We start from the raw sequence: 27,880 nt of genomic DNA, 5'->3' as shown, positions 1-27,880 counted from the left end.
AGGTGATGGTTTGATTCCCAGTCAAGGCACATGCCAAGGTTGTAAGCTCATTCCCCAGTGTGAGGCATGCAGGAAGGAATTGATCAATGATTCCCTCTCATCGTTGATGTCTATCTCTGTCTTCAATCTCTCCTTTCTTCTCTGAAATCAATCTTATATAATAAAAGGGTTATATGCAAATTGACCCTAATGGCAGAATGACTGGGAACAACCAGTGGCTATGATGCACACTGACCACCAGGGGCAGATGCTCAAAGCAAGAGTTGCCCCCTGGTGGTCAGTGGGCTCCCACAGGGGGAGCTCTACTCAGCCACAATTCGGGCTGATGGCTGCCAGTGCAGTGGCAATGGCAAGAGCCTCTCTCGCCTCCTCCTCAGCCCTAAGGATTTCCAAGTGGTAGCCTATGCCTGATCCCCTGGGGAGCAGGCCTAAGTTGGCAGGTGGACATCCTCCAAGGGATCCCGGACTGCCAGAGGGTGTTCTTGGGCTGAAGAATGTCCTGGAGTGCACAAATTTTTGTGTACCTGGCCTCTAGTAAAAACATATTTAAAAAAACAAACGCTGTTGTCCTGTGAATGATGTCCCCCTGCCTTGAACCACTGCTACATTAATGAATGTGAAAAATAAATAAATAAATAAAGAAATAAATAATTATTTTCCTTGCTTAAAAAAGACATTTATTACCCATAAATGAGTGCGGTCATGTGGTGTTTCTCTTTCATTAACTGGCTTATTTCACTCAGCATGATGTTCTCCAATTCCATCCAGGTTGTTGCAAATGATGAGAATTCCTTCTTTTTTATGGCAGCATAGTATTCCATTGTGTAGATGTACCATAGTTTTTGGATCCAATCATCTGTTCACAGGCACCTACGCTGTTTCCAAATTCTAGCTTTTGTAGATTGTGCTGCTATGAACATAGGGGTGTATATATCCTTTCTAATTGGTGTTTCTAGTTTCTTGGGATATATTCCTAGGAGTAAATAATTTTCTGTAACATAAGATATTTACTAAATTCTGAAAATCAGAGGTTATTTCATGACAACAAGTTAAAATATTTATATTATGTATATATGCTAGATAGATTATAGAAAAATTGATTTTACCTTAGTGTCAATAAATAATCCCTTATTTTCAGAATTCAGTAATTATATATCATAAAAGCACATATAAACTTTATATATATTATATATTTATATTCATTATATATTTTATTTGTGTGGTTCTAATACAACAGATCTTGCAACTCAGCCATAGTAGAGACTGGAAGTTACTTTTCCATCTACCTTAGTGGCCTCCAGACTCTATTAGTGTCCAAATTTTTTCAACAATGCTCTGAACATCTCCAATCCACCATGTAATTAAATGTCAGGGTAGAAGATTCTCTTCTGAAACCCCCATTGTGATGGTGAGTTTAAGGCTATCAGAACTGATGCACTGCTTGCCCACAGAATAGCTTCAAGTAGAGAGAGAAAGAGCTGGAGATGCAAAAGACTGAGATCCGGTTATCTAGGCTGTGCCTTTCATTGAGCAATGTCTTGGGCAAGTTACTGTGGACATCAGCCATGTTGCTTATCAAGTGGGCAAGTTGGAACAGAAGATTCCTAACAGCGTTTGTACCTCAGAATTGTGTGTCTCCCTTAGTTTGTTTGTTTGCTTTTTCGAGAGGACTATATTTTAAATAGAAATTCTTATGTTTGGGCACAAGAGGTAAATCTGAGAAAGTCATGTTTTATTCATGGTCTTGATGGAAGAAATTGCAATACTAAGGAGTTAATTTGAATCTTAGGTCAGGTTTTCTGGAGCAGAGCTCAAGTGTGGGTGACTCAGGAGAAACTCAACAAGGGAAGGAGCAGTAGAAAAAGAGTAAGGAATCTGAGACAAAGTCCCATGAAAAATAACTCTCCTTGGATCTTGCAGGCCATTGATGAAAAGATCTGGGCTATCACAGGCCTCCCCAGCCACTGGCTCAGGGCTTCCCCAGGCTCCAGACCTGCAGGCATTCCAGGACCAAGCAGCAGGTGAAGTTAGAAATACACAGACACCAGGGAGTGAGGGTATGAGGAGGGTGGGGGCAAAGGGGAGATAAGGACACATAGGTAATACTTTAATCAATAAAGAAAATAAACAAATAACAGACCAGCTCGGGGGGGAGGGGTTTCGGGCTGAACAATCATAATAGCTCTTGCATGCTCTTTACCAAAGTCATTTGCTCAAAAGATTCAACATGAGAAGAGGAGCAAGAGAGAAACACTAACTCCATGGCGATCTAAGCCTAGCACAACATTTTCATGGGATTTGGACATCATGGCTCCACTAAAGAAAGGTTTTAAAAGTCGTGTACAAATGTTTTAATGGGATATATCATGTGAAGGTCCCCAAACAAGTGTTGCACACAACCAAAGGCATCATTAACCACTAATATTGTCTTCTCTGTCTTTTGCTTTTTCCAATTTTTCCCTTTTGAATTGTGATTACATTAAACCCACTACCCGATTCTATGTCCCTGCTTCAAAATAATCTGAATTCTAAAGGAACAAATGTTAAAAGATTTCAAACAAAAGGCAAACATGTTAGCCAAGTTTGTATGAGCTGCATGAACATTATAAATGAGAAGTTATTGCGGAATAGAAATTCACTAACCCAAAGAAAATCTACAGCTTGCCTTATTTAGAAAAAAAGCATGTTTTTATGTAAAAACAAACAAATAAGCAAAACTGAATGCCACTGAACTGAACAATCCACTGTTTTCAGTTGCAGAAATGAAGATCAATGCAAGTAGAAGGGCATTATTAGGTTTTATTTCACTTGACCACCATCTGAAAGTCAAATGGATGTTTATTTAGTAGGTTTGAGAACACAATGAAAACCACTCACCTATTATCTCCCTTACAAATGTGACCTACTGCTGTTTCCACACTCTAATGAGATAGGGTGACACTGAGCCAGCTCTGTGCAGCTTTCCTTCCAGTGTGATTAAAGAACAGTCACATGCCAAATGGGACAGCTTCTTACTGAGCCAACCAATACTGGGAGATGTGCTAAATTATTATTATCTGTTGCCATCACTGGAACTCAGGAAGTAGAAGGACTTTAGAAATTATTCATGGTCCTGTTTTAATAACTATCCTGTAGTTTTGCTAATGTATGGTCATTAAAATTTTTACAGGGAGTGATTAAAGTGGAAGTGGATTTTTAAAATAGATATGGGACTTATAAAGCTGTCTTTTCTTAAAAGATACTTGGAAAATCTTTTCCCAAATAAAAATTTGACCCACAGGACATAGAAAAATTGCCCACGTTCCATTTATAAAGTCAACAAAGGGGGTGATAAAATGAGGAAGAGCCAGTGCAGTAGATTCACATGAGAAGTTGAGAGAGAATTTCTCTCTTTAAGGATCCAGTATCCTTGGGGATAAGCCAAAGTAACATGAGGAAATAGAAGTGTCAAAAGAAATAATGGAAGCAGAAAAATTATAAATCTAAGTCTAATAAATATGTGAATAAATACTGAAAATTGGGTTGAGAAATGTTCAATTTTTTTTTATTATAGGTGGGTTTTCAGAATTTGGGATGAAAATTTAATTAGCTGACCTCAGATATATGAATGGGCAGAAAGAGTAGCTTGACAAGTCTTTTCTGGGTTTTCAAACAGCTATCTAACCTTGGGCGAGTCCTTCTCTATTTTGGATGCAGATGGAATGTAAGATGCAGCTTATTGCTATAGTGTGAGCTTGCCTTGGACCCCAACTGTCTGTATGTGTGCTCTGACCCAGCGTGTCCCCAGGACTGTCAATTCAGCAAGTTACTTATGCTCTTGGTGCCTCCTTTTCCTCATCTACAAAATGCAAATAATAATACCTGCATCATAGGTTGCTCTAAAAAACTGAATTAAAATAATTAATAGTTTAAAATGTACTGTAAATAGTACAAATGCCCTTCTAGTATGATTATTAATTATTCTTGACACAATTATTTGTTCACAAACGGGGAGATTGAGTTGTGACTGATATCTATAACACTGAGTGATGAATAGGTGATACATAGTGAATTACCTGGAAATGCCAAGTTTGAGCGAAATGGTGTACACTGTTTTTCATGACATAGTTTTTCATAATGACACACTAAATGCCAACTTCATGCTCCTTTGGATAAACTTACTCTGTTCCAACATGGAATTTTTAAAAATCCTATATAATGAAAGCGTAGTATGTAAATTGTCTGCTTGACCGGGAATTATCTGGGAGTTCAACCATGGGGTAGGCTGGGCAGGAAAGGGAGGGAGGCTCTGGTCCATGGTGGCAGCAGGAGGATCCAGCCAGCAGCCACTAGGGACCTTACCAGTGCACAAATTTCATGCAATGGCCTCTAGTATGCTTATATAATCTTATCAATTCCATGTACCTTGCCTATCTCTTGATTATGCCATAATGTAAAGTTCAGTCTAGAGTGGCTTATTGGGAAACTTGCCATAAGCTAAATATTTCCATGGATGAAATAAGTAGATGTTACATTGTTCAGAATATATAACTTTTTGCATTTTTTCCCACGTAAATCTACTACTATTTTTGGTATAAGCTGCTTATCTTTAGTAAACAATGTAAAGTATGCTTGGGGCCACAATTTATCATAATAGTGCAGAAGCCAAAGGTGTTTTCCATAACTCCACCATTGACAAAATTCATTCCCCACAGAATCACTCTTTAAAATTCCACCCTCAACAGAGCTGCACATGATCACAATCAAATCCTTTCTTTCCCCCAACAACACCAGCCTCTTCTGAAATGGTAAAGATTTTAATAAAATATTTAACTATAGACTCATAAAATTAACATGGTAAAAGGCAGCCAATGACTGACTAAATATTTAAAGCAGGCAGGGTTTGTGTCAGTGTTAAGTGGAGGACAAATGTTACCAGGTTGATCCACAGTTCCATTTCAGGGGGATTGTGTGCATTAGGCATGTTAAAAGCCCCAAAGATGAAGCAGAAAACAATCATTTAGAGATCAGGACATGATGAGATTTCCAATAAAATAAGCTTATAGAGTGAAAAGAATGGCTTCCCCATGATCTCCTGAGGATAGATTTACCCCAAAGTAAAAGTAACAGACTAGTGCCAGGAAACTACTTGGGATAAAAAGAAAGTTTAAAAAATAAAGACATGAGATCATGCAGGGTAACAGACAGAATTAAGGATAGTCTACTTCATAAGTTACTGTATATTACTAGTTCTGAAAATCACACTAGTACAACTAGAAGTAATGTTGAATTACCATGTGCTCAGTCCCTCTTTCTTTTTTAACTTAGTAGAATTTCTGGTCATTCTCAAATTGAAAATCATCAAATATATTTTTATCTGAAAATGGACTAACTCTTTAAAATGGAAACTTGTTCCTCTAAGTTATAATATATATATAAATTCCCCTTATAGCAGAAGAGATTTCATAACTTTCCGGTATGAATTTTTTTTTCTTTCAAAACACACTTCCCACAACAAACATACTTTAATTTATTTCTAGGCTGCCTCATTTTCTTATTCACTTCTTTGAATATTTTCTGTTTTGTCAAACTATTCAGAGATTTGTTTTTACACTTTACAATAGTTGGACTAGAGACTCTGTCTCTGGTCTCTAATATGCACATGCAGTACCTCATTGCTCTTTTGGTCTTCTTAAAACTTCATTCCCATATGTAGCATTTGGTGCAGCCTCACTGCAGAAGCACAGTTTAATTCCAGTGGCTTTTCAAACTTACTTCTAACTGTTCTTACTATTCTTTTCTGTTATGCACAAACTATATAACAACTAGAGGCCCACTGCACAAATTTGTGGATGGGTGGGATCCAGCCCACCTGCCCCTATTGGGGCTGGTGGGTTGGGCCTCCTGGGGAGAGGGGAAATGGGTGGTTGTCTGGCTGGCCCCGCCCTCTGGTCAGACTCCCAGTTGAGAGGACAATTTGCATGTTAGGCTTTTATTATCCTATATTATAAAAGGCCTATAGTCATGATGATGTAACGGAGTCATGACCAAACAACTGGTCAAAGCCACATGGCAGGGGCAGGGCCCACAGCTCCACAGGGCACAGCGGTGGGCCTGGCAGCTTGGCATAGTGAGACCTGGGGTTCCTCGGCTTCACACAAGGAGGCCTGGGGTCTCACTGATGCAGCAAGTCTGGATCTCACATGATTTCGCACGCTGGGCCTCTACTATGGGATAAACTGACCATACTTTGCACTACTATATCTGAGCCTAGAAGAATAAAAAATTCCTTTGAACTCTCTTTTTCTGTGTTTAAGATAGTAGTTGTTTTACATTTCAATCCCTTAGTATCTGATTACCACTATACTAGTGGCCCCGTGCACAAAATTTGTGCACATTAAAAAAGTATTAGAGGAAATATTTTAATATTGCTATTTGCCCTTTCTCTATATTAGAAGTGTCAGAGATGAAATAAAATTAGTAAAATGTATGTGAAAATAATACATACATCTATTAATAAATAAACAATAACAGTGCCACATCCCCCTTCCAGTGCTGGGTGGGGGTCACAGCCTCATGGGCAGGGGACACAGCCTCCCATCTCTCAGAAGGTGCTGGGTAAGGGACACAGCCTCATGTCCCCTGGCCTCACTGCACATGCAGCCCCACACACCTGGGCCTGCTGTGCATGCAGGCTCCTGCTGATCGGTTGTTATGGCATGAGGACATCATGACTATTTGCATATTACCCTTTTTATTAATATAGATGAAGAAAAAAAAACACAGAAAATATATTTTAATTTTTTAAGTAAAATTCAGACAAAAACAACTTAGTTTTAACTCTGTCCTTCACTTTGAGCCCTTGTCCACTCTCTGAGTAAAGAGCATCAACTCATCTGTGTTGTTCTGGAAGTGATTCGCCTTGGATCTCCTAACACCCCATCCATCTGCTGGAACAGCCCTGGCACTGAGACCTGATGCTGAGTAGTCAGGGAGTCTACCTGAGCTCTGAAACCTCTATCCAGGCCCTCCAGCCTAGTTTGCTGTGGACCTATTAGATGTAGCCATCACAAACCCTCAAACAATGAGAGTTGAGTTTCTTCATAAATACTGGAATCCTAAACAAACACCCTTCCAGAATGATCACTGAAATTTATTAGGATTTTACCAAGACACAGTCAAAATGATCCCTGTCTATTTTATAGTGCACACACACACACACACACACACACACACACACACACTTAAAACTTAATTTTCACTGACTCTCCTAACACTCTGGAATCTCCTACAGATTATTTTTCTGTGCTTTTGGGATTTATTCTTCCTGGATGCCTCCTTCTGTTTTCCCAGCCTTCAGAATCCAAAATATGCCTACAACTTTGTTTTAAAAAATATATATATTTTTTCTATTTTTGCTCCTTAAAATAAGTTTTTTCCCCCCCATAATGCACTTATTCCCCAAATCCCACTTTCAGGGTACAGGCCCATACTCTTAAGCCTGTATACCCAGACCTACTGTTAGGAGAATCACATCCTCAGCTCCCCAACATGACCTCCAACCTCCTTTGAAAACCATGCACTAAGACATTCGCCTTCCAGCTAAAATAATCCCAATTTGCCCCATCCAGCTTCTAGAGCTCATTGAAGATCTGATACAAATAGTAGGTACCCTGCACAGACTTTAAGAACTTCAACTTTGCTCCATTTTAGACATCTGGACCCAGAGTTCTGCCATCACCCACAGCTCTTTTCTGATAGAAGCATGAAGTTTCAATAGCCCAGTTTTGACAACACCCTCTTAGGGGTTGGTTTTTTCTTTAATTTGTTTTATCCTCTCTAATATTCTATATCAATCATGCACACATCGTCTCCATAGTGATCTACCAGAATAGCAATTGTCAATGCTGCTCCCAAAAAATTGTCAATATTTCAACTCCATGTGGCTTTCTGATGATATGAAGAGGTCAGCCTCATCTGCTAAGCATGTTCAGAGTCCTTTGACCTCCACTCCTGTTTTTCTGGTGCTTCTAATGTCTCCAGTTTGTACCAATTATTTGCATTTCTGAAACTCACTCAAATTTCCACTGTGCCAATTACTCTGCTAACTGAGTAAGTGAATGAAGGGGAAAAGGACAAATCTACACACATTCCAAAAAGTACTAAAGAACACATAATGATGAGGGGGAAAAAGACCATTCCACTGAGATTTTATTTGTATTATTATAAAAGGTAGCATTACGGTCTCATATAATGGTTTTTAAAGGAAGATATCATATAATTAATGTTTTCAAATATCTGCCAGTTTATTATGTAAAAATAAAATTTTATTGTTTCAATTTACCATTTTTGATTGTTAGTGAGGCTGCATATATCTTCACACATTTAAAGATAATTTTCTTGTTCTATATAAATTATCTTTTCTTGTGTTATTTCTATTTTCATAAAATGAATTAGAAACTTGTACATAATTTTTAGTTACCAGAAAATTTCCTGTTTCTGATCATTTTACAGTAATCATCCCACATACCTGCTAACAAAATATTTTTAACTGATTGGGGAAAATGCTTTACGTAGTTTATCTCCTAATGTAATTTCTGTTTATGTATAGATGGTTTACTGAATTTTAGTGATATTTTAGGACAATGAAATGAATAGGGGTTTGAATTCACATGGAAAGTGTTGTGATTTAACATTTAAAGCAACAGGCAAAAGCCTCTCAGCATTCCCATACAGAATGTTTGGTTTTAAGAAGTAAATGCAGATGCTATAATAATAGGAAATTGATTTCCAGAAGACATAGCTTTATTATTATTATTACTAGTGACCCAGTGCACAAATCCATGCACATTGAAAGGAAATTAATTATAATAACTGAAACTACAGAAGCAAACCCCCAGATAAGGGGTAATATGCCTACTTTGTTATTACATGTAGTTCATCCTCCCACAGTTATCCCCAATCTCTCAGTTTCCATTCTCAGAGAAAATGACGTTTACCAGATTTTATATTGTAACCCTGGATGAAGTTTATATACATCCATGAGTGTGTGTCTTTTTTTAACATTTACTAAGATATGTGATGCCCTAACCGGTTTGATTTAGTGGATAGAGTGTCGGCCTGCGGAATGAAGGGTCCCAGGCTTGATTTTGGTCAAGGGCATTTACTTTGATTGTGGGCATATCCCCAGTAGTGGGTGTGTTGGAGGCAGCTGATTGATGTTTCTATTTAATCACTGTTTCTAACTATCCCTTTCCCCTCCTCTCTGTAAAAAATCAATAAAATATATATTTAAAAAGATATGTTACATGGTGATTCCACATTGTGTACTTTGCTATATTGTATTGCTTTATTTAGTAATAAATTGTGGGTACCGTTTCATGTTGTGGTATACTGACCTGCCTTATTCCCTTATTCCTTTTTTCCTTATTGATTAAGGTATTACATATGTGTCCTTATCCCCCCTTCAACCCCCCACATCCCCACTCATACCCTCACCCCCCTAGTGTCTGTGTCTATTGGCTAGGCTTGTATGCAAGCATACAAGTCCTTTGTTTGATCTCTCCCCTTTACCCCCACCCTCTCCTACCTTCTCTCTGAGGTTTGACAGTCTGATGGATGCATCTTTGTCTGTGGATCTGTTTTTGTTTTAAGGTTTCACTGCATGAGATTCATGAGATTCATCCAACCAACATCCTGGTAACAAGCATCAATGTTGTCTCCAATTTGTTTACCCCAAACAATACAGCAGCACATGCTGTTATTCATGGTGCTCTGGGTGCTTATGAGAGCATTTATGTTGGAGAGGTTTTAAAATGGGTCAGATGATATTGCCATTGTAATTAAAAATATATATGGTCAAATTTAATTCCTAAACATTGTTCCAGTTTGGATGCTCCTTTCCCCACTTTTCTGATAATACACATGGGTTTTGTGGGCTGTCCAGCAAGATGCAACCTTCTCTTGTCCACCCCCTCATCTCCCAGAAAACCATTCTCTAGCAACTCTCATTTCAAACTTCCAGCATCTCCTTTTTCTATACATTCTCAGAGCTTATTTCATTGTCACTAGAGAAATAGAGGGAATTAGAGGATAATTCTAAATATTCCCCATCATATTTGCCCATTGAAATACCTCTGCAAGCTCTGGGTTCCTTTATGTGGCCTTGGATTTCTGCTCCTAATGAAGTCCAGCCTCTCTCTTAGTGTCTTACACTGTTATCTCATGTGCTCAAGGACATCACTCCAGGAAGTCTCCTCCTCTCCCACCATCATCAGTTTTCCTCTCTGCACTGGATCATTTCCTTCAGCACACGCAGGTGTAATTTTGACCATTTTAAGAGAAAAATACATTGTCCTCACATTACTTTTCAATGTAGACCCTGTTTTCCTGCCCCCTTACAGCAAAACTCATTGGAAGGGTCTGTATAGTCTTTCAGCCTCCTGTTCTCCTCCCATTGCCTCCTGCACATTTTCCCATGAAGGTGTGGAATCTGGAGAGAGACTTGGTAGTGGGACACAACAACTAATAAAAACAACATAGGCCTGAAACAAAGTTAGTTATTGTATAATGGGAGCCACAAAATATCCTTCAAAAAGAGACAAAAACAAACAAAAATCATACCATTCATTCAGATAATGGAACGACCTGCAGTTACAAAAAAAGACAGGGAAGATGTGCTATTATGGATAACTCAGAAGGCCATAATGTTATATATGGGATGAAAGAATCAAGTAACAAAAGGAAACACACACACACACACACACACACACACACACACACACACACACACTTCAATTCCTCTGCTTCCTAGCTCAGAAAATCCAGTGAGAAGTCACATGGACTAAGATATGGGCAGTTAGCTAGGTGATAGGGGCCTAGTCTGATCTCCCTTATGAGCCATGTTTTCATTTACTTGAGGATTAAGTCCAGTATGCAATCATTAGTGAGCTTATTTCCAATGATATTGCTGCTGAATGACAAGCCGGTCTATTCTAGCTGAGCATAACTCTAGTTCCAGGTGAAGTAAAGGGAAACCTAGCATTGAAAATATGCAATTTAAAATGCACCACTTTACAAAGCATGGCAAATCATAGTGAATGCTTTCTGTACCAAAATATATTTCATAATTACATGGTTTAACTAAATATAGAACTGATGATGTGCAGAAGTGTTGAGCTGAAAAATGTAAAGATAGGTCCAAAATAGTTAAAAGGTGAATTCACTTTTATATAATTGTGAAACCTTTATCCCTTTACTTTCTTACTGATTTTGCTTTTTTAGGTTCTTTACAAACTATTACTTTTTTAATGGGAAAATAGGATTTTTTTTCTACCCTGTGTGTTTGTTGGAAATCAAGATATCAACTAAGAGGTTTTTCCAGCTTTCTCGAAAAGGAATCCCGAAATTGCAAGAGAATGCTAGGTGGTATTAGTTTTCTGTACAATAAGATTATGAAGTGAAAATGATATTTGGTTTACTTAATGACTAAATATAAAACGACTCTACATAACTTGGAAAAATAAAATATTAACAAAAGAAATTCCATATAGTTAGCAAAACATAACTCATGTATAAATACTATTAATGTTATTGTACCTCCATTATTAAAATTCATTCAGTTTTTAATTGATTTTTAATTAGTGATTTGTAATAAGTATCTTTAAACTCATAAAATTGGCCTCCACAAAAAATTTTATGCAGGACAAAGTGTTTGCCTTTCAGTTTGTGCCACAATTCACTCAGCCATTACCCTTCTGTAGAATTTATACCACTTATGCTCCAAATAATATTTGTGAAAGGGTAATATTTGGATAATTAATGTGATCCCACTAACTTGTGTAGTTTTATTGGTTTCATTGCCTTGATCCGATTTCATCCTGTGGGTGTAGGGATGGAATCCAGAGCAGAACAACAAAAGAGAAAAAGAAAGAGGACTCAATGTTATCTTTTGAGTTTCAGACTTGAATTCCAAAATTCCCAGAAGAATTAATTGGTGAAAAGAAAAGGAATTCTCAAAAATTAAAAATTCTGATTTTAAATTTTCAGTTTCAGAGTTTTGCCATTAATAAACAAATGAACAAAAATGGATCATAAGTTTAAAATAGTTGACCATCAAATTTTCCACTGAGGGGTTGAACAAAGTAATTAGCTGGTTATAGAAATTGAACTATTTAAAGGACAAAACTAGTATGTAAACTCCAAGAGAAATGAGGTGGGATAATAATTCCAAAGTGGGATAACCACAAATTGGTATGGGCATCTCTGAATTAACTAAGATTAAAACCCATAAGATAGGAGTGTTGGAGGTTAATATGCTTGCTCCATTCAGTATAATAAATAAACACACACCGTGCTATCCCCACCCGACATTGTAGCTTATAAGATCATATCATACCCTTTAAAAATAACTGCACATATTTATGACTATTGTGTTATAGTAAATTATTATAAGTAGAACGTAGCTTTGAAGTGTCTGATGGAACAGGTGGATCTTAAAGCTGAGTTGGTACTGACATTGGGGATGAGGATGGACATGGGACAAAAAAAAAAAAAAAGATTCCTGTAGAATCTAGAAAATAAGAAAGATACAGGGGAATGATAAGTGCACCTGAAAGTGACATTGAGGGGTGACTATTCCTAAAACATCTAACAGCAATACACTGAGAGAAGTATTTTAAAGATTGTAAGCTTGTTTTTATACATATGTAAGGTCTCTTCTCTCTATCTATATGAAAGTTTGTGTGTGCACACATGCAAACAACAGATGCATTCAACTTTACAAACATTCAGACTCCTTGTCATAGAGCTTATATTCTTATTATTGATTATTTTTTAATTGTCATCACAGACTAGATTTCTCTTACTGACTTTTAAGCCTGTCACCAAACCAGTGATTGGCAAACAATAGGCATTCATTGAATATTATAAATATATAAATGAATCCTATCTAATAAAAGAGTAATATGCAAATTAACCAGCACTCCTCTACACCCACAAGCCACACTCTCCAATCAGGAATGAGTATGCAAATTAACTCAACCAAGATGGCTGCAGCCATGGAGCAAGCAGGAGGCTTGTATTTCCCTGACAATGGAGGAAGCCAAGCTTTTCACATACCCTGGCAGACCCAGACCTCTTTTTAAGGCTACAAAATTTCAATTACAGAAGATAAATAAATCCCAACAAAAATGGCAGCTGCTATGGACCTGGAGAGAGCAGAAGGCTAGGGTTTCCCCAGCAATGGAGGAAGCCAAGCCCCTGCCGCTCTGGCTTGCCTTGGCCTCTTTTACAAAGTTTCAATTATAGAAAATAAATAAATCTTAACAAAAATAGCTGTAGCCACGAAGCAAGCAGTAGGCTTGGCTCCACTCAAGGCTACTAAGTTCCAATTATAGAAGATAAATAAATCCCAGATACCAGGGCCTCTGCTTGGGTTGCTGGGGGGTGTGGCTGGCCTGCAAACAAACCACCACAGCATTCACAGCCCCAGCTTCATCTGGAAGTTCGTCTGGAAGGACGTCCAGAATTTCTTTCAGGTATCTGGTCTAATTAGAATATTATGCTATTATTATTATAGATTACCTATTATAATATGTACATTTTTAAAATATATTTTTATTGATTTCAGAGACAAAGGGAGAGAAAGAAACATCAATAATGAGAGAGAACCTGCCTTCCTTCCTGATTGCCCCTAACTGCTTCTGCCTGCCAACCTGATCACCCCCTAACTACTCCTCTGCACCCTGCCCTCCACTAGGGATCAAGCCCAAAACTGGGCATATGGCATGACTGGGAATCAAATCATGACCTCCTGGTTCATAGGTCAACACTCAACCACTGAACCACATTGGCCTGGCGATATCTACTACATTTTGATATTTAAAAATGGTTGTATTTTTAATAATTTATATTATTAATCTAATTAATATTTCTCATTTTATATATTAATGTGGTGTATGTATTAATCCCATTATTTTTGGTTCAAGAGACCCTATGTCACTTGATTATCTTGTATATTAGTAAATCAAATTTTTTGGGAAAAAGATAGAATGATTTGATTATGCTGCAGATCATATGCCATTATTCTAAATATTTCTAAGTATGTGCTCATACTAAAATCAAGCCACTTCTTCAAGTTTCTTCTTATGTATGGAAACTGAATGCAATAATTATTTATCTGTTTATTAAGCCATGCTGTGAGGCAGTATCAGGCCGGACCTGATACTGCCTCACAGCATGGTTTAATGCCCAAATGTTCCCACTGCTTTGACTCTTGCTGTAAATATGAATTTACAGATCACAGGAAAACCTACAGTGAATTCATTCTGTAGAAAGCAATTCACTATCCCACCTCTTACTCAATACTGAGAGCAATATCTGGAATGCATAGAATACATTTAAAACGGCTCTTCTGCCTTTCTCTCCAACTCTGCGCTTCTACAGATTTCCTTTCCCTTTAAACATTTCCGTCTTTATACCATATGCCGGTTGATGTTTATTGTAGATTGTGGTTAAAAACTATCAGCAGGGTTTCTCTGGCAGATCTATAACAGGTGGAGCTGTTCTCATAATCTGAAAATAAATTGGACCAAGCCTTTTGGGTCATATTTGTTTTAATCTGAGCCCCAGTGGATGAGCTTAACAGAAGTGGATTTGTTTATCACAAGTGGAGGACAGTGACTCTTGCTGCTCCTTTAAACTGGATTGGTTATTGTGCTTTCATAAGCCAGAAGGGTGCATTAATCTATAAATACTTTCCTTCCTACAGCCTTCTTTTAAGCCTAGAAAGTCTATGTGATCCCCCCCCCCCCCCCGCCCTCTTTCAAATAACAAGGCCATTAATAGAAATGAGCCTGGCCTTCAGTTCTGGAGGGTGACTGACAAGTCAGATAGCTGGCAGACTGTCCTGATAGCTTTTTGCATCTTTCTGGTGAATACCCACACTCCTTCCCAAGTCTCATAGTTTAGAAGGCACATCTGTAGTACATTGTTAATAATTTTTAAGTTTTTAAAAAAATATATTTTATTGATTTTTTACAGAGAGGAAGGGAGAGAGATAGAGAGCTAGAAATGTCAATGAGAGAGAAACATCGACCAGCTGCCTCTTGCACACCCCCTATCAGGATGTGCCCGCAACCAATGTACATGCCTTTGACCGGAATTGAACCTGGGACCTTTCAGTCTGCAGGCCAACACTCTACCACTGAGCCAAACCGGTTTCGGCAATTTTTAAGTTTTTAGTGTTGAAATAAATATATTTAATTTTTTCTATAAACCTTTCTATGCATGCATTTGAAACAGCAATGATGGACTAACATATTATATCCTAAGAAGCCATTGTACAGAGAATCCTCTTTTTCCTGAAGTCATGATTGTGTGTGTGTATATATATATAAATATTTTTATTTTTTAATTTTTTTTGAAGCTAAAAGGTGAGGCAGTGCTACTATAAGTACATTTATACGTGCTCATATTTAGTTGGAGTTCTACAAAAGTAAATGGTTTGGGTAAAGTACACACAATAAAGTGCACTTCAGAGTAACGGAAATGAATTTTTATGGCCAACAGGATAAGACAGAAACATGCTTTGATGATCACACTAGAAAACTGACTGCAGTGGGAAAAACAGAACCACTGCATGATGGCAGAATCCAATGTAGGTGCTGTCTACATTTAACAGTGTGAGTGCCACTATCACCTAGTCTTATGGCTTTTAATAAAAGTTTGATCTCCAACAAGGTTTTGATAGATTGCATGAAGTAGCCCATTAAATTCTTTGTCAAAAAATCAACACTAAAAGAAGGAGGCATGGGTTCTTCATCTAATATTTGAATCGATTAACTAGGTGTTTATAGCCTTCACATGATAGTCCTGTGTCCTCATCCACAAAGTGAGAAACTTGGCCATTGTTGCAGACAGACCTTACTACAGACCCTGATGAGACACACCCTCCCCTGATATCCATGCCTTGGTTTGATGGCCTTCCTTGCAGGGAAGGGTATCATGGGAGGGTGTGTCTCACCAAAGTCCATCACAAGGTCATGGCTGCCCTATTTGATTGCTTCCAGCCCTAGAATATGGCAAAGGTAATGAGATGTCACTTCCGCAATTGGGTTACCTCAGATTGCAGCTTCTGAGTCATTAGCAATGTCTCTCTATTGCCTTCTCAACTTACATCCTTTGGTAGGGCAAGCAGTCACATTGGAGAGGTCTAAGTGACAAGGAATTAAAGATGGACTCTGTCACAAAACAGCTGGGAATCAGGCCTTCAGTCTAACAGTCTTCATGGAACTGAATCCTGCCAACAACCAGCATGCGGTATACAGAACATTCCTTGTTGAGCCACGATATGGGACCCAGACAAGGTCAACACCTCATTGCAGCTTAGGGAGACTCTAGCATCCAGATCCTTCATCCCTAGATTTCTGATCCACAGAAATGCTGATATAGTAAATGTGTGTTGTTTTTAGCTGCACATTTGTAGTAATATGTTATTCAGTTATGGATAGCCAATAGAATTTTTTATTGATTAAGGTATTACATATGTGTCCTTATCACTCCATAGCCCCCCACCCCTGTCCGAACTCATGCCCTCACCCCCCCTGTTGTCTGTGTCCATTGGTTAGGCTTATATGGATGCATAGAAGTCCTTTGGTGATCTCTCCCCTTTAGCCCTGCCCTCTCTACCTTCCCTTTGAGGTTTGACATTCTGATGGATGTTTCTCTGTCTCTGGATCTGTTTTTGTTCATCAGTTTATGTTGTTCATTATATTCCACAAATGAGTGAGATCGTATGATATTTATCTTTCTCTGAATGGCTTATTTCACTTAGCATAATGCTGTCCAGTTCCATTCATGCTGTTGCAAATGGTAAGAATTCCTTTTTTTTTTTTTTTTTACCATAGCATAGTTTTCCATTGTGTAAATGTACCACAATATTTAATCCACTCATCTGCTGATGGGCACTTAGGCTGTTTCAAAATTTTAGCTATGATAAATTGTGCCACCATGAACATAGTGGTGCATATACCCTTTTGATTGGTGTTTCTAGTTTCTGGGTATATATTCCTAGAAGTGGGATCTCAGAGTCAAATGTAAGTTCAATTTTTAGTTTTTTTGAGGAAACTCCATATTGTTCTCCACAGTGGCTACACCAGTCTGCATTCCCATGAGCAGTGCAAGAGGGTTCCTTTTTCTCTGCATCCTCACCAGCACTTCTCATTTGTTGATTAGTTGATGAAAGCCATTCTGACAGGTGTGAGATGGTACCTCATTGAAGTTTTGATTTGCATTTCTCAGATGATTAGTGACTTTCAGCAGGTTTTCATATGTCTATTGGCCTTCCTTATGTCATCTTTCAAAAAGTGTTTATTTAGGTCCATTGTCCATTTTTTTGATTGGGTTGTTTATCTTCCTTTCGTTAAGATGTATGAGTTCCCTGTAAATGTTGGAGATTAAACCCTTATCAGTGATAACATTGGCAAATATGTTCTCCTATGAAGTGGGCTTTCTTATTGTTTTGTTGATGGATTATTTGCTGTGCAGAAGCTTTTTATTTTGATGTACTCCCATTTCTTTATTTTCTCTTTAGTTTCTATTGCCCTAGGAGCTGTAGTGAAGATATTGCTTTGGCATATGTCTGAGATTTTGCTGCCTGTGGATTCATCTATTATTTTTATGGTTTCCCATCTTATGTTTAAGATCTGTATCCATTTTGAGTTTATTTTTGTGCATGGTGTAAGTTGGTGATCTAGTTTTATTTTAATTTAATTTAATTTAATTTTATTTTTTGCATGCATCTATCCAATTTTCCCAACACTGTTTATTGAAGAGACTGTCTTGACTCCGTTTTATGTTCTTGCCTCCTTTGTCAAATTTTGAGCATAGTGGTTTGGGTAGATTTTTGGGTTCTCAGTTCTATTCCATTGATCTATATGTCTGTTCTTTTGCCAGTACCAGGCAGTTTTGAGAATAGTGACTTTGTAATACAGCCTGATATCTGGTATTGAGATCCCTTCTACTTTGTTCTTCTTTCTCAGGATTGCTGCAGCTATTCAAAGTATTTGGAGAGTTTTTTCTAGGTCTGTGAAATATGTCATTGGTATTTTAATGGGGGAGTGCATTGAATCTATAGATTGATTTGGGTAATATGGACATTTTAATCATGTTGATTCTACCAATCTATGAACATGGTATGTTCTTCCATCTGTTTATGTTTTCTCTATCTCTTTTTTCATTTTCCTGTAATTTTCTGAGTATACATCTTTTACCTCCTTAGTTAAGTTTATTCTTAGGTATCTTATTTTTTTTTTTTTTAAGCTATGGTAAATGAGATTTTTTTTTTTTTTTAGTCTCTTTCTGTAAGTTCACTATTGGTATATAGAAATGACACATAATTTTTGGTGTTAATTGTTTTATAGACCGTTTCAGACCTTTCCACTGTTAATGATGCTTCATTTCTATGGCAAAAGATCAGGGAACACAGAGTGTGGAGCCATCACTTGTGTTTGAAACTTACCTCTCAATTTAGTTATTCTTGGGCTTGTTACCTTATATGTATTTTGTCTTACTATCCTCAGCTTTTTCATGGCATAATATGTGCTTTAATGTACTACAGCAGGGATAAATGAGTTAAGACATGTAAAATGTTTGGGACAATGCCTACTACAGCAAAATATTAACATGAATGGTCTGTAGTGATTATTATACCTCCAGATGTTAGAACATTCTTCCTTTGCATCTGAGACACAAATGAACAAGAGTGGACACTGGGAAGAGGAACTGAATGTAGTATTCCTCCTCACTTGCAATCGGAGTGGCTTTCTGAGGTGCCTATACTTCCTGACAGGGGGCATTTATGTGCAAAGGAAACTTTACATGCTGTGGGGAAATACCCACTCCTAATGTTGTAGACCTGATACTCAGGACAAGCCCGATGTGGTAGCTTCTATATTCTACCTAGTGAAGAAGTATCTGTATGCCAACCAGGATTCTTCTCTTATCAGTGATTCTTCCAGAGGCTGTTTGTGGAGCCCGGGAACATTGTTGGCACCATCATCAAGGAGATTTCACATGAATAGGAAAGACCTCAGGACAGCCTCAAACTTGTAACAAGTGTCTCTGACATCAGTGAGTGAATGAATGAGAATAGGAATCCTCACACTTGCCTAGGATTTTTAAAACTCTTTATGTCACATGAAGGACAGTTGGCTCAGGAACAGTGGCCAAATTCTTGCTGTCCTTTTCTGTGAGGGGCCAATCTGCCCACAAATGCAGACAGAATAACAACATTTTAGTTTTTGCATTAGATTAAAATATATTTGGTATTTTTTCAATGCTTTTTCTTACCTAAAATTATAGTTAATTTAAGGAATTAATTTTTGGCAAATAGTCACAAAAGAATAAAGTCAGAAACTTTTAGTTTATAAAATGTGAAGTCAGTTTTGTGTCTTATTTTACTTTTTATTTTGAAGAAAAAAATTTTATTCTTAGACAATAATTCCAACCAATAAACTCTCTCAAATGAAGATTAGCATATTGGAGAATCAGTGTTCAAAATCATATTTAGAATTTCTATAATCAGTTTTGAGTACCATTTTTAAGACAATGTTTTTAATGTGTTTAATCATAATGTTTGATGAAGTTAAAAAGTAAGGTATCTTACCATGGTTTTTGATAATAATAATATATTCATAGCACTGCTTCTCTTCAAAGACCTGTGAAATTTCCTTTGCATAGGTCATCTTATATTTTTTCTTAATATGTTTTTATTGATTTCAGAGAGAGAGGAAGAGAGAGGGAAAAATGGATAGAAACATCAATGATGGGATCAGCTGCCTCCTACAGGGGATGGAGCCCATAACCAGGGCACATGCCCTGACTGAATCAAACCATGACCTTCTGGTTCGTGGGTTGATAGTGAACCACTGAGTCACACCAGCTGGGCAATCATCTTATATTTTTTAATAGAGATATATTGAAACAACCAATGGAACTCATGATTTAGTTCATGCCTCTGTTTTGTCACTCACCAGATATGGAAACTGGAGATACTGATCAGAATATCTGTGTTGGTTTCCCCAATTATAAAATGAAGGAGTACCTCATGAAATTGTTACAGAAATTAAACAACACATATTTAAATTATAAATAATTAAATGAATATAATTGCTATTATACACAGTAAAATTACAGTATACTATAAGGATAAGAAAGTCTCTAGAGTTCTTGAGAGTCCATTCATGTCAGATATACATTCTCCACAAATAATGTAGAAACACTGTAATGTAGAAGCAGTATTTAACAAATTCAGGCTAAGAAAAAATAGAAAATGATTATTCATATTTTCTTGGTGGCTTTGACAACATCATCTGTTTCACATATGTTGCTGTAGACTCTTCATAAAACCCTTCATAAAATTATGCAAAGCTGATTTCTCATGTTTTCCTCTTAAATTTTACAGTCAGAAGATCTGGGGCTTGGATGTGTTATATTATAATGTATATAGAAATTATATGTAGTGCAAAGCAAAGCACAACTCCCTGATCAAAATTAGAGCAGGGCCAAGAGAAAAATATGTGGGGTGCTCTTCCTTTGATCCCAGCTGTGTACAGATGCTTACTAAAATATTTGTGTCCTCACATCCTGAAAGGAATGTAGAAAACTTGATGTGATTTTGAGTTACTGGATGTTGAAAAGATAAGAATGTCATGGTAAGGGAAAGACTGGGCAATGATATTCATAGTATCTGTGAGACATACATTGTTTATACCGTGTAAAGAAGGAAACTTGTGACATAACCAAGTGCCTATATGCAACATGTTCAAGTAACATTTATACAGAGTTCATGCATATGAAAGTAAAAACAGAAATAAACTAAGGAATATATTGAAGATGAAAACCCAAAGTTTTTGGGAAAAACTGAACTGAATCATTTTGCTCCATATGGTGTATAAAGGGGTCACTTGATGATGGATGAGCTAGGTAGATGAGCTAGGCTGGTCTGGAGAATCTAAGACAGCTTCATTCATAGGTCTGGTGCCTTGACTGGGATAGCTGCTAAGCTGGATACAGCAGGACCCCTCTTCCTCTACGTGAGTCTTAGGGCCTGTCTATATGATCTTTTCAGCAATGTTATTGGGCATCTTGCATGGGGTTATATAGTAGTCTCTCCTCATCTGCAGTTTTACTTCCCACAGTTTCAGTTACCCACAGTCAATGGTGGTCTAAAAATATTAAATGGAAAACTCTAGGTATAAATAGTTCTTAAGTTTTAAATTGTTCATTTCCGAGTAGCTCAATCCTGCCCAGGACAGGGATCATCCCTTTGTCCAGGTCTCCACACTGTAGGTGCTTAATAATTTGGTAGTGTTCTCAGTTATCAGATTTATTGCTCTATTCCTATGCTTGTATTCAAGTCATCTTTATTTTACTTAATAATGTCCCCCAAACACAAGAGTAGTGATGCTGGTGATGCAGATATGCCAACGAGAGTTCATAGAATGCTTCCTTTAAGTGTAAAGGGAGTATAGTACAATAAAATATTTTGAAAGAGAGACCATAGTCACATAATTTTTTTACAATATATGTATTATAGTTCTATTTTATTGTTATTACTAATCCTTTACAATACCTGGTTTATAAATTAAACTTTATCACACATATGCATGTATTGAAAAAAAACACCATAGTATATATAGGGTTTGATACTTTGTGGTTTTGGGCATTCACTGGGGGTCTTGGAACATATTCCCGGCCAATAGAAGGGAACTATTATACTGCCAATCTTTTTGAAGACTAGAGCCAGCACCTGCACAGCATCACCCCTCTCATACTTCATTGGTCAAAGAAGTCACAGTCCAGTACATTCAAAGAGAAATGAAAATAGAACCCACCTTGGTGGGACTCTTTGGCCTAAGAATATATGTCATGTTTAATGCGCCACAAATTTTGCCTTGTAAATTTTCATTTTATGTTATATTACTAACCCTTTTGCCTTAAGATTTGTTGCACGAAAGGTTCCCATAACTTCCTGAGATGTCTGTCATTACTTTGTTGACTACCCTCTGGGCAGCCCATCACTCTTTTTCTACTTCTCTAACTTGTGGACAGTGTCTTGAATCAGTGGTTCTCAAAGAATAGTGCCAGAACCAATAGCATCAGCATCACCAGGGAACTTGAGATTCTCAGGTCTTATTTCATAACTACTAAATATGAAACTGGGGATTGGATCCAGGAGTCTATGTTTTTAATAAGCTGTCTTGGTAATGTTGAGGGCCACAGTTTTAGAGTTGTACATTACTTAATGAAAATTAATACTATCTTAAACTAGTCTCACAGGAAACTAAAGTTTATGTTAGGTTTTTTTTTTTTTTTTTTACCACAGTTTCTTAAAAAAGAATGTATTGAATATGTAAATATTACAGTGGATTATATGTAGCTTTCTGAGCAAAAATAAGCAATGCCAAAGAAAGCCCAGTGGCTTTCTCTAATTGATATCCTCTCTCAGCTGACAAAATCCTCTTCTACTTACATGGCATGCAGGAGAGACTTTCTTCCACCCACTCAAGGCACACTCTCCAGAGACATCATACCTGTTTTCTAATGGATCACTTGTGAAAAGAACTTGTATTGTCTCCATCTTTATAATAGTTATTACACAGTTTAAAAAATGGTAATTTTGTTGATCCTCTCTATGACACCTCATTTTCTGTGTTATTGTTTTTTAAATTTCTGATCTTAATTATTTCTTTCCTTCTATTTTTGAGTTTATCCTATAGTTAATTTATATTCAGGCTCTCCTATTATCTTTTTAAAATTTAAATAATTTTTTTATTTTTCAATTACAGTTAACAATATTATATTAGTTTCAGGAGTATACCCCAGTGACTAGCTATTATATAACTTACTAAGTAATCATCCCAATAAATCTAGTATTCATCTGACATAATACTTAGTTATTAGAATATTATTGGCTACATTCCCTATGCCATACTTTATATCCCTATGATATTCTGTAACAACTAATTTGTACTTTTTAATCCCTTCACATTTTTCACCCATACCTCTCCCACCAGAACCTCAATCTAGCAACCATTAAAATGTTTTCTTTATCTATGAGTCTGCTTATTCATTTATTTTGTGTGTTTTTAGATTCATTTTTGATAGATATGTATTTATTGTCATTTAATAGTCCTCCTCCTCCTCCTCCTCCTTTTCCTCTTCCTCTTCCTTTTCCTCTTCCTTCTAGAAGATCTTAAATATTTAATATTTCATGTAATACTACTTTGATAGTGATTAACTCCTTTGTCTTTTACTTGGCTTATAAATTCTTCATCTGTCCTTTAATTCTAAATGATATATTTGCTGGGTAGAGAATATTGGTTTTAGGTCCTTGTTTTTCATCACTTCGAATATTTTTAGCAGTCCCTTCTCACCTGCAAAGTCTCTGTTGAGAAATCAGCTGACAGTCTAATGGGAGCACCCTTTATAGAACTCTTATGTCCTGGAGGATAAAAAGAAAACACATAAAAAAACAAAATAAATGCCTCCACCAAAACTGTATCACAAGGATTTAATTAATAATAAAGTATCACTAAAAGAATTATCAAAACACAAGAAGTCATATTCTGTAATAATGGAATACAGACAAAATATAGCATGGAGGGAGCTGGAGAGTATTATGTTAAGCAAAATATGCCAGTCAGAGAAAGACAAGTATCATATGATCTCATTCATATGTGGAATCTAATAAACAAAATAAACTGATGAAAAATATAGATCCAGAGACACAGAAGCATAGAAAAGACTGTGGAATCTCAGAGAGAATTGGGGGGGATGGATAGGTAGAAAGTGATCAATCAAAGAATTTGAATGCAAATAAACCATGGACACAGACAATAGGATAGTAAAAGCCTGGGGTGGGGCACAGGGTAGGCTAGAATGGGTTACTTGGAGGGGAAGAGGACATATATAATATTTTCAATAATAAAGACTTAATTAAAAATATTATAACATACTATGCTATCATATAACAATTATATATAATATTTTATTAATCTATTTTTCATTGATTTTTAGAGAGTGGAAGGGAGGGGGCAGAGGAAGAGAGAGAAAGGAAATAACATGCATGAGAGAGAAAAATTGATGAGAGAGGGATGCATTGATTGGTTGCTTCCCATATGCACTCCAACAGTGGCCAGGGATCGAACCTGCAACCCAGATATATGCTCTTGACCAGAATCAAATCCCAAGACCCTTCAGTGCAAGGGCTGATGTTCTAATCATTGAGAAACACTGGTCAGGGCTAACAATTATGTTTTAAATTCACAGATTAAAAGGGTTGAATTGAAAGTGCTTCATCATCACCATAAATAAAAAAAGATGGAGGATGTGGTGTCTCAGAAGAGAAGAAGGTTACACAGGAAGACAGGAGGAGATGTTTAAAATACCCTGTTCACACATTTACCTGTGTTCCCTTCTGAAAACCTACTAAAATGAACCTAAAGGGTTTTAAAATATATAAAAGCCAACAGAGATAAATGAAACTGGAGAGGAAGTATCAACTCTAAATAATCAGGTTGAGAGACCACACGTATCTGGTATGCCAGAAACATTATTTTGCAACATATGCTCAACTCAACCAATAAAAGAATGCTGATGCCAATTGAACTCCCTGCTCTGTGCAATCTGTTAAATTCTGTGCATGTGGGTATGTGTGAATAGAAAAAAGCTGTTACTGCCAATATCCCTGTGAAAACATTTAAAAACCAAACAATTTGTTCTTTTAAATCTGAGGAATGAGTAATTTGGGAATAACATGTTGTTACAATTACTTCTCACCAAAGAAAAACAACACTGCTCACTACTGAATTTTCACTTTTTATTCCTCCTTAATCACTTTGTAAGTGTATATCTATTTCTTGTTCTTACTACTGCTAATAATATTCTCAGTCTATTATGATGTCACTCTGGCTCTGCCTTGAACTTGTATGAATCTGAGCCTTCTTGCTGCCGTTGGTGAACATGGTCACCCACATCAACCTTCTCTCTCTCTCATGAGTTTCTGCAGGGCTGTCCTCAACATCAAAATTCTACTGCCACTGCCTTCACATACTTCAAACATGGGAGGATCTTTTAACATTTAAGGATCTTTTAACATTTAAGTCATGACTTCTTGATCAAAACCCTGCGAAAAAATCTCCATTTCACTAGAGTAAGTCCAAATCTTTATAATAGCCTTCATGATCTGCACTGCCCCACAAAGCACAAAGCCCCTGTTACTGTAGCCCTCTTCCTCCCATTCCTCTTATTTCACTGCCCTGAAAGCCTGGGTTTCAGGCTAGCTTCACCTTAGGGGTATATTCTGAAACTCAGTCTCTGCTTGATATATATACCGAGTGGCCAGATTATTATGATCTCTGAATGCATAATAATCTGGCCACTCAGTATATAATATTGGAGGCCCGGCGCATGAATTCGTGCATGGGTGGGGTCCGTCCAGCCTAACCAGGGGGAAGGGACATGGGTGGTTGGCCAGCCTGCCTGCTGGTTGAATTCCTGGTTGAGGGGACAATTTGCATATTAGCCTTTTATTATATAGGATATACACTGAGTAACCAGATTATTATGCATTCAGAGATCATAATGATCTGGCCACTCAGTGTATATTTTCTGCCAATTTCTAAATTATTTTACTTTTCAATTCCAGGTTTCTAGAGCAGTGTTTGGTACAGAAACATCATCCCATAAGTGTTTCTTGTGTGAATAAAAAGGATGTTGCCATTAGTTATGTTGGGAGGGTGCAGAAGAAGGGAGCACTTTTGTACAGTTAAAATATATATATATTTTATAAATAAAATATAAATATAAATATAAATAATATATATATATATTATATGAATATGAATATGAATATGAATATGAATATGAATATATATATATGTATCCTGGACTGTCAACTTCCCAATGCTATCCTGCTCATTTGTCATATTCTGCACACTTTGTTACTCATTTTCTAAGTCTGCATGCTTCAGATAGAGATCGAAACAAAATTGTATAAAGCGTGCTTAAAATAAAATCCTTGGCTTAAGCCCCAGTTTTCAAATATGGGCAGGAATCAAAGTGTTCACTGAAATGAAAACGCCCACATCTCTGACAAACACAACCATACCTTCCATAAGAGCATACTTTCCCAGTTCCAACACGCCTTAGAGAAGGCTGGGTGTGAGGTAGACGGATACAGTCTCATTTCCTTGAGAATTAGAGTAGAAACATCCAAATAGAATGCAGTGCACCACATAGGCTAACATAACTACTAAACAAGTGGAATTACAAAACTTTCATTTTACAGCTATTTGAGAGTTGTATAGTGAGAACTAGATATATTGAAATTCGACAGACAGATAATATTTCTAAGTAATCTGATAATTTCTGGCCATTTTTCTACTAGGTAATTATAGGTGAGCTAATGATAAAGCTGTCAATACAACAAAATAGCACGCATATCAAATCACGTGTATATCAACATATGTGTAAGTCCATCTATTGAAAAAAATCTTCATTATTAACCAGTACACCTGGTTTACAGAGAAATTCCAGGGTACAGATCATCCCAAACAGTACAATTTGAAATATAAACCACACATAAGAATGGGAAGGAAAAGTGCTAAAAACCAAAAAGAAAGAGAAAAATCTTAAAATGAATCCAGGAAATAATATTACCCTCCTCCTCCTCACACACCTACTTTCAAAAGAAAAATAATAAGAATAAATCTGACTAATCACTGCTTAAAAGTGTGTATTGATGTTTTCTATCTATGCTGGAAAGTTCTTGGCCATTAACTCTTTAAGTATTTTTCCTCTCCAATTTGATTTACTTATTTTTTCTTTCTGGGATCATAATTATGCTTATGTTAAAGCCTTTTTATTATGTTCTAATAATATTTCTACTTTTTTTCTCTATGTTTCTTTTTTTCTTCTGATATTTAGTTTGTATATTTTAATTTTTTCCCCTTTTACAATTAAAAAATCTTTGCTTTTGCAATGCCTAATCAGCTACCAACCCTATTAAATTAATTCAACTTATAATTTTAGAAATATTTTTAAATTCTAAAATTTAAAAAAAATATTTTTTAAATTTATACTTTTTTTAATTTTAACTCTAGAATGCTATTTAAATATTTATTAATTTTATCAATTATTTCATGGGGATTAAGCACAGAAAATATGGTTGTGTGAGTAGTAATAAATATAATCTTTCTATGAAGTAAGTTATCCTCTTATTTGGTAGAGATGTTAATTTTTGGTACTTGTTTTATTTTGTTTTCAATAGATTCTCATTTTCTGATGCTAGAAGGAATTTTAAGAGTTTATATATAAAGGCTGTTCTCTACATAAACAAAGAGTACAAATCAATACCCTAAAAATAAAATAAATATCTATATTAAAAATAAATATTCTAGCCAAATGTTATGGGAGTGGCTTGAGGCTTGGAAAGAACTATATGGCCATTCATATTGTTCTTTGGAAGAGTATTTAGGTCTTTTACTATTTTTTAATCATATTATTTGGGGGTTTTGCTGTTGAGTTGAATGAATTCCATATATATTTTGCACATTAATTCCTTGAAAAATATATAAATTTTTAATATTTTCTTTCATTCTATAGATTACTTTTATTTAATTCTGTTGCTATACTGTGCTAAATATTTTTATTAATTACACATTTATTTTTTATTTACTTTTTAAATTTTTTGCTTTTGCTGCTGGTGCTTTTGTGTGTCATATCCCCTGTGCCCCCTTCCAAAGAAATAATTGTCAAAACCAATATAAAAAATATTTTCTCCTTTCTTTTCTTCTTCTTTAAATTTTATAGTTTCAGCTATTACATTTGAGTATAA

This window comes from Pipistrellus kuhlii, unplaced genomic scaffold, assembly GCF_014108245.1.
Source record: "Pipistrellus kuhlii isolate mPipKuh1 unplaced genomic scaffold, mPipKuh1.p scaffold_m20_p_1, whole genome shotgun sequence".
Classification (NCBI taxonomy): Eukaryota; Metazoa; Chordata; class Mammalia; order Chiroptera; family Vespertilionidae; genus Pipistrellus; species Pipistrellus kuhlii.
The sequence above is the reverse complement of the archived record's forward strand: the minus strand, read 5'-3'. Positions refer to the sequence as shown.